This window comes from Grammomys surdaster, unplaced genomic scaffold (assembly GCF_004785775.1).
Source record: "Grammomys surdaster isolate TR1022 unplaced genomic scaffold, NIH_TR_1.0 125562, whole genome shotgun sequence".
Classification (NCBI taxonomy): domain Eukaryota; kingdom Metazoa; phylum Chordata; class Mammalia; order Rodentia; family Muridae; genus Grammomys; species Grammomys surdaster.
This window is the reverse complement of record NW_021620409.1, coordinates 74910-82880: the sequence shown is the minus strand read 5'-3', so window position 1 is coordinate 82880 and position 7971 is coordinate 74910. Positions and strand designations below refer to the sequence as shown.

The 7971-nt window shown below is 41.6% G+C and overlaps 1 pseudogene; it reads left to right on the top strand.

Moving 5' to 3' along the window:
* Positions 1-6822: 6822 nt before the first annotated feature.
* On the top strand, positions 6823-7739 carry LOC114638273 (annotated as a pseudogene).
* Positions 7740-7971: the final 232 nt, after the last annotated feature.

The following is a 7971-nucleotide window of genomic DNA, read 5'->3' as shown; positions in this document are numbered from 1 at the left end:
CTTCTCCTTCTCCTTCTCCTTCTCCTTCTCCTTCTCCTTCTCCTTCTCCTTCTCCTTCTCCTTCTCCTTCTCCTCCTCCTCCCTTCTCCTTCTCCTTCTTCTTCTTTCCAATTGTATAATGGCAGCTAGTGTAACAGGTCTAAGTTTTATAAAATAAACTTTTTCGTTTGCCTTTACCCTGGAACTAGAAAAAGTTAAATTACAAAAATATATTTGTACAGTCACTAGTGGGTATTTAGCAATTTTTTGAGCAATATCTCTAGATACCACAGCAAGCAACTGGGAGGGTGTCCAGCCTTATGCAAGAAGCTCCAAGGAGAGTCTTTTAGGAAAGAATCCAGGTAATAGTCCTTGGTTAATAAAGTCATTATAGGTTTTTGGGGGTAGGGACACTCCTCTGGTCAATTAGAAAACCACACAAGATTAGTATATCCACTTTACTAAAGAGAGAAATATCAGTAAATAAATGAAACGTGGTCGATCCGCTGACTAAGGAAATGCCAAGTAAAACAAGAACGCATTTGCATTAACTAAGGGGCTGTTTGCTTTGTCAGCTCCAGTGTCCAGGCCTGGCAAGACCTCAAAGACCTGGTGCTCCACACACTGTGGGCGGGGTCCCCCTCAGCTGCGTGTTGGAGTAGCTGTGTATCTCCAGGGGGCTGCAGCTGCACGCCATTCTTAGCGCATCCTTTGCCATGAAAGTCTTCGGTTTTGTAGTTGTTATTGTTTGGGGACATGGTGTCGCTATGCAGCCCAGGCTGACCCCAAGCTCGGGATTCTCCTCCTTCATCCTCCCAGATGGTAAGATTACAGGCACATACCATGATGCCCCCCTTCTTACCCGTTTTCGTTCTCAATCATTCTGAGTGAGTACTTTTGGGAAGAAAAAAAAAAAAAGAACCAGGAAGTGATTTGAAACTGTGGTTATTTCATTTCTCAAAGAGCTTTAGAGTCAGTATTCTGCTTAAGGAAAAGCTTTTATGCTTTTCAACCCTATCTGTTCCATTTGTGCTTGTTCCTCCCCTTTTGAAAATTCCTCAGTCAACTGACATGCTTTCTCTTTCTTCTAGCTTTGCCAACCCCATGTTCGGTCCTCTGTTGACTTCCTTTCTTGTTGACATGATTTTGCCAAAGATAATATGACCTCTTTGAGAAAGCTAAAATCTCTACCCCCAAACTGGCCATCTCTGACCCAATCTTTCTATTTGATTCTGTTCTCTTGTGAGCTAGACACCGTTAGAAGAGCCACAGATATCCTTCTTGGGTTCAGTCACCAAGGTTGGCGTTGGGGCTCATTTTGGGTCGAATCTGTCCTCTCTCTTTTGAATCGAATTCCCGGATCTGCTTGATGTTGCAAGTGTCCCTTTTATGCCATGCCCATATCATTGGGTCAGCAGGGATTAAGGGTTATGGTTAATTAACAAATTAATTAACGTTACTCAAATTGTCCTGCGCCACCAGCAGCTGCCTGAGTTCCTCACCACCTGCCAAAGAGCTCTGGATTCTTGAATGAAAGACACACACAAACACACACACACACACACACACACACACACACACACACAGAGCCTTATTTTTTTTAAATATGCCCTAAGCAGCTCTCAACGGCTGGGCCACTCCCAAACTACCACATTGCTAACGCCTCCCCTCTGATACTTTTGAATTATTATTTACTAAAATATAAAATCCATCTTTGCTACCCTAGACCCAAAATGGGCCACTCTTTGGGCTACTCTTCCCTGGTTCTTCTTACACGGCTGTATATGCCCACTTCTCCAGCTCTGAAGTCTGATTTTCCTGCTTCCCTGTCGTGGTGATTCTATTTATTTATTTTTTTTAAAACTTTCTACTTTTTTTTTTCTTTAATTTTTATTTTTTTATTTATTATATGTAAGTACACTGTAGCTGTCTTCAGACACCCCACAAGAGGGCATCAGATATCATTACAGATGGTTGTTAGCCACCATGTGGTTGCTGGGATTTGAACTCATGACCTCTGGAAGAGCAGTCAGTGCTCTTAACCACTGAGCCATCTCACCAGCCCCTCTATTTTTTTTTTTTTTTTTGTTTTTTCGAGACAGGGTTTCTCTGTGTAGCCTTGGCTGTCCTGGAACTCACTCTGTAGACCAGGCTGGCCTCCAACTCAGCGATCCACCTGCCTCTGCCTCCCAAGTGCTGGGATTAAAGGCGTGTGACACCACTGCTCGGCTGTCGTGGTGATTCTAAATCCTCTCTTGCCTGGGAAAGCTAAAGTTCTCTTGCCCAGGAAATCTAAAATTCTGCCTCTGTCTCCCTGCCCAGCCACTGGCTGATGGTAACTTTATTTACCAATTAGAACCAGTTGGGGGCAGACACCTTCAGCATCTCACGTGCAGATGTGTGAATTCCTGTGTAATTTGGGAACCCAATAAACATAAGCAGTAAACAAAATCCACAGCACTTCACCTTTCCATCCATCAAAAAGGCCTTTTCTCTCAGATATACAATGAACATGATTATAACTGTATATAACTATAAGGTATGATATACACTAATAATGTCTAGTCCATCAATTTTGTCAGTTTAGGTACATTGCTTTGACATCTATCCTAACTTCAAGAGTTTACAACTCTATAACTGAATTACATTCTGATTTTAACTTGCATTACCATCTGGAAACCATCATCTCAAATCTACATCATACTCTTCAATGCTAAACAACTTAAGTTTGCTGAGACTATGGCTAGACTGTGGAGAGCTTTTGGTACCGCTTATAGAGTACTTGTCACTGGGCTCAAGGAAGTAGGCTCAGATAAGAGCATTTACATTTGGGCTAATGCAAGAATCAAAGTGAACACAGCCAAGGAATGTGTGACTTCCCTTTTGTTTTAGTAATCCTGATAAGTCCCCAGACCCAGTGACTCAGAGGACTTTGTTTATTGCTTTGTTTGATTGCTACCTGGTGTGATCTCTTTGTTCTTTGCCTTATTCAATACTTTGTCTTTGATCTAAGAACTGACCCTATTCTTTGCAAGTACCTAGAGTGGTATAAAACCTGGCTGGGAAAAAACGAAAGCTGCTTCTGCTTCAGCACCGGCTGGAGTCATGTTACAATGTTTGTCTAGTGGTCTTTTTCTTTTCAATCCTCACTCCCACCCTTGAGACCCTGTTGACTGACTGAACTGGCTTGGTTACTAGTCTCCAACACCGTCTGAGATCTGAGAACAAATTATTACCTGAATATATCAGAAGCACAAAAACATAGCTTCCAAAATTAACCATTTTGCAGAGTCAGCTGACTATCTTGACAGCTATTCCTTAGAATGATAGAGCATCTGTCTTCAGCCTTCTGGCCCAGAACCATCAGGCAGACCTTAAGTGAAGCAGGAATTATGAAGGACTAGCTTACTCTGTCTTGGCAGAGCTAAGCTGTTGACTATCCCACATTGTGTATCCTTTCCTGGACAGTATTTTTGTCTGTAGATGAATTAGGGAAATTCTTGCCCAGTGGCTACCTTGCCACAACTGGAACAAATCCATATGGAAATTATGATGCCCAATACCATCTTTGAACTGTGAAATGGGTACTGTCAGGAGCAGACATGTCTCCCAGTCAAAAATCTAATAATAACAAAATGATTATAAATGCTGTACTCTGTGGATTTCTGATGTTGTTGATACTTTGTACAACATATTTATCCAGGAAATAGACTGAACAATGACAGTAATAAAATCATAATATGTTCAACTCTGAAAAACGTTGAAGATTCCTTTCATCTGCAGTATAACCAAGATTCAATCTTTATGTGAAAATAAGCTCATTAGTATTCAAATCTAATAACTGTTATAAGTTTATCACTTACAATCAATGTATGTTTGTGTGGTGGTTTGAAAAGGGTCTCTATAGGCTCACTGGGAGTGGCACTGTTAGGATGTGTGGTCTTGTTGGAGAAAGTGTGTCACTGGAGTGGTGGGCTTTGAGGTTTCAGATGTTCAAGTCAGGCCTAGTTTGTTGCCTGCAAATCCAGATGTAGAATTCTCAGCTCCTCCTTCAGCACCATGTCTGCCTGTGTGCCACCATGCTTCCTGCTATGACGACAATGAACTAAACCTCAGAACTGTAAGCCAGTCCCAATTAAATGTTTTCTTTCATAAGAGAGGTTGTGGTCATGGTGTCTCATCACAACAATGAAACCATAACTAAAGCAGTTTGGTTGTATAGTTAGGGTGTTATAAAAATTTCTCTGATGAAAGGGGCTCTGAGTGGGGACTGTTAGACGTCCGTGTGCAGCTTAGGACAGACCACACCAGACCAAATGGTTTCAAGGGGGCGTTTATTCAGGGCAAAGGTTGGGTCGGGGGAGAAGTAGAGGAAGAAGATGGAAGAAGAGGGAGGGAGAGAGAAGTGGAGGAGTAGAGGCCGGCTGTGATCACGTGGAGAGAGGGGGAAAGGGAAGGGTGGAGGGGCGAGGGGACAGAGAGAAGCTAGAGGCAAGAGATCAAGAGAGTGAGAGAGTGAGAGCGAGAGCGAGAGCGAGAGCGAGAGCGAGAGCGAGAGAGAGAGAGAGAGAGAGAGAGAGAGAGAGAGAGAGAGAGCGAGAGAGAGCGAGAGCGAGCGAGAGAGAGAGAGAGAGAGAGAGAGAGAGAGAGAGAGAGAGAGAGAGAGGAGGGGCCAGGCAACCCGTTTTATAGTGGGCCAGGCAGGCCTACCTGGCTGTTGCCAGGTAACTGTGGAGGTGGAGTTTAGACAGAATACTAACAGGGACCAAGGCTCGGCACCTGGGCAAGCCTTTGGAGACAGACAGCTTCCATGTGGCTTTGGATCAGTAATATAAAATATAACTTACCCTGGGATACATGTCCTACGAAAAACAAAACAAATCAAAGCAGCAACAGCAACAACAAAGAAAATCTGAGTGTGACCAGTCTCACTAAAATTAAATTGAAATTATATACAAGCTTTTCTTTTTTTTTTGTTATGGGATTCTCTTTTTTTAATCAATTTTTTATTGGATATCTTATTTACATTTCAGATGTTATCCCCTTTCCCCGTTTCCCCCTCACCCAGAAACCCTCTATCCCACCCCCCTCCTCCTGCTTCTGTGAGGATGTACCCCTACCCACCCACCCACTCCCACCTCCCTGCCCTTGAATTCCCCCACAGTGGGGCATCCAGCCTTCACAGGACCAAGGATCTCCTCTCCCACCTATGCCCAACAAGGTGATACAGTTGGAGTCGTGGGTCCCTCCCTATGTGCTCCCAGGCTGGTAGTTTAGACCATGGGAGCTCTGGTTGGTTGGTATTGTTGTTCTCCCCATGGGTCCACAAACTCCTTCAGCTTCTTCAGTCTTCTCTCTAACTTCTGCATTGAGAACTCCTTGATCAAATCAGTTCAATGGTTAGCTGTGAGCATCCGCCTCTGTATAAGCTTTTCTAATGAGCCAATACCTAAAATGCATTCATCAATATATAGTTTACTTTTCTTGTTTTCTGATAACTTTGATAAAAGATAATGAAATTTTTTTCTTCATATTTTTTAAATTAAATTTTTGTTTTTGATTGTATGAGTGTGTGTGTGTGTGTGCTATGTACGTGTGTGCGTGAGTGTGTGCAGTACACGAGGATGTCAGAAGAGGAGGACATTGATTCTGTGGATCTTCGTCAGAAAACAGTCAGGAATGGAGTCATGTGAGAATTCTGAGTGCTTGTGAAAACACTCCAAGAAAACAAGCATCTTGTGACCTCAGTTTCTTCAAAGCACAGAATTGTTCTTGGAATGTGTTCTCATGTTCCTCACAGGTGTAGTGGAGTGAGTTTGCTTCAGATAACTCAATATTGCTTGCTGCTGTTATTGAATTAATGTTTACACTATCCTCTATATGCCTCTGTGGAAAAAACATTTTTTTTTTTTTTATGTGTGGCTTGTCCTTGTGATTGTATACGGCCTGAACCCATAGTGACTTTCTTAATTCTCAGAGTATAAATTATCTGAGAATCTAAATAAAGTTGGTTATTGCATGAGACTCAGTTCACCTCATTTATTAGCTCCATACTCCCAGGTCCCATCGCCTTTAGAGAGAGAAGCAAACTGTAATTACAGAAAAATAAAACACAGTCTAGGAGAAATAGATTAGATTTTGTGTGCCTCAAGCTGTCTTTCTTAGTGGTAAATGAGTCTCTTTCATTTGTTTTGTTTAATAACTTCCTTTATTTGTTTTTATTTTGCTGATTAATTGAATGACTCGTTTCCAATGTTTCATGAGCTTATATTTTTTTCAGTTAAATTCTTAATTTTATTTTATGTAAATGGGTGGTTTACCTGCATGTGTGTATACTACTTGTGTGCCTAGTGCCAATGAGGGCCAGAAGAGGGTATCAAGTTTGCTGGCCTGTGAGTCACCATGTGAGTGCTAGGAATCGAACCCAGATCCTCTGAAAGAGCAGCAAGGTTTGTTTGTTTGTTTGTTTATTGTATTTCAAGACAGTTTTCTCTGTGTATTAGCCTTGGCTATTCTGGAACTCTTTGTAGACCAGGCTGGCCTTGAATTCACAGAGATCCACCTACCGCTGCCTCCCAATTGCTAGACCTAAAGACATATACCACCAAGCCTGGCTTGGAAAGAATTCTTAACTGCTGAGCCAGCTCTCCAGCCCCAATGATCTTAGTTTGAACAAGATACAAAAATCCTCAAGAGTTAAAAAGTTGACTTTAGGTTTGAATGACTGTGAGTGGGGCCCGGCTGGGGATCCAAAGGATGCTCCAAGATGCTGGATGTGGTTCATTAGCACAGAGGCTAGGCTAAGGTGCCGCGGTACTATGAGGCACCTGCACTTAAGAGATTATGGCACTTGATACTCACCATGTTAAACAATGGAACTTCTCTAATAGTATTGATCTTCCTAAAAAGAGGATCTCTAATTTCACCAGTAAGAATATGAAGGAGGTTAAGAGATCTCCAAAACAGTTGGCTGCTTACATAAGTAGAACAGTTGGACAAGCAGTGAAAAGCCCAGATAAACGGCGCAAGGTGCTCTACCACAGAAAGTTAATTCGTCATTCCTTCCCAAATTTCTTGTTACAGAACTAAACAGTCCCCTAAAATAAGGGCTGTGGCATGGCAAATAAAGAAAATGAACGGGCTCGTGCAGGCCATCTACCCGAAAATTTACGCCATGACAGCTGGACATTTGTCATTAACACCAGTGATTCTGGGTCTTCACAGACAGAAAACCCATCATCAAAATATAGTGGTTTCTTTTCTGAAGTTTCTCAGGACCATGAGACAATGGCCCAGGTTCTATTCAGCAGGGGTTTGGGATTGAATGTAGCTTTGACTTTCTGGATAAAGAGAAGTATAAGTGAACTTGTAGCTTATTTAGTGAGGATAGAAGACCTTGGAGATGTGGTAGACTACCTTCCTGTTTTAACTAATAGTTTACAGGAAGAAAAGAGTATATCTCACTTGGCTGCTGTGTAGACTTACTTCCTCTAGTAAAGTCTTTACTTCAAAGCAGATTTGAAGAATATGTAATTGTTGGCTTAAACTGGCTTCAAGCAGTAATAAAAATGTGGTGGTCAGAACTCTCATCTAAATCAGAAATTATAAGTGATGGAAATATTAAGATTTTAAAGCAACAGTTGAATGGATTATGGGAACAGGAAAACCATCTTACTTTGGTTCTAGGATATACTGGTAATATAGTTAAGGATGTAGATGCTTTTTTTATTATGGCTTCATTGAGAGATTTCATCTTCTAAAGAGTATTTGGTTATTCAGACAGCGCTGGATTATATGATTTCCAAAAGTATGTCTCTCCTGGGAACCGAGAATTGTGGAAGAAATGCAATCAATTTTTTTCTTTTTAAAAAGCTACATAATAAAACCACTAATGAAATTCTAGCAATCCACTTCACATTGAAGTGGAAATATCCAGAAGGAAGCAGCATCAACTTCAATGAGGTGAAAGTGCACTATGAAGACTGTCTTTGT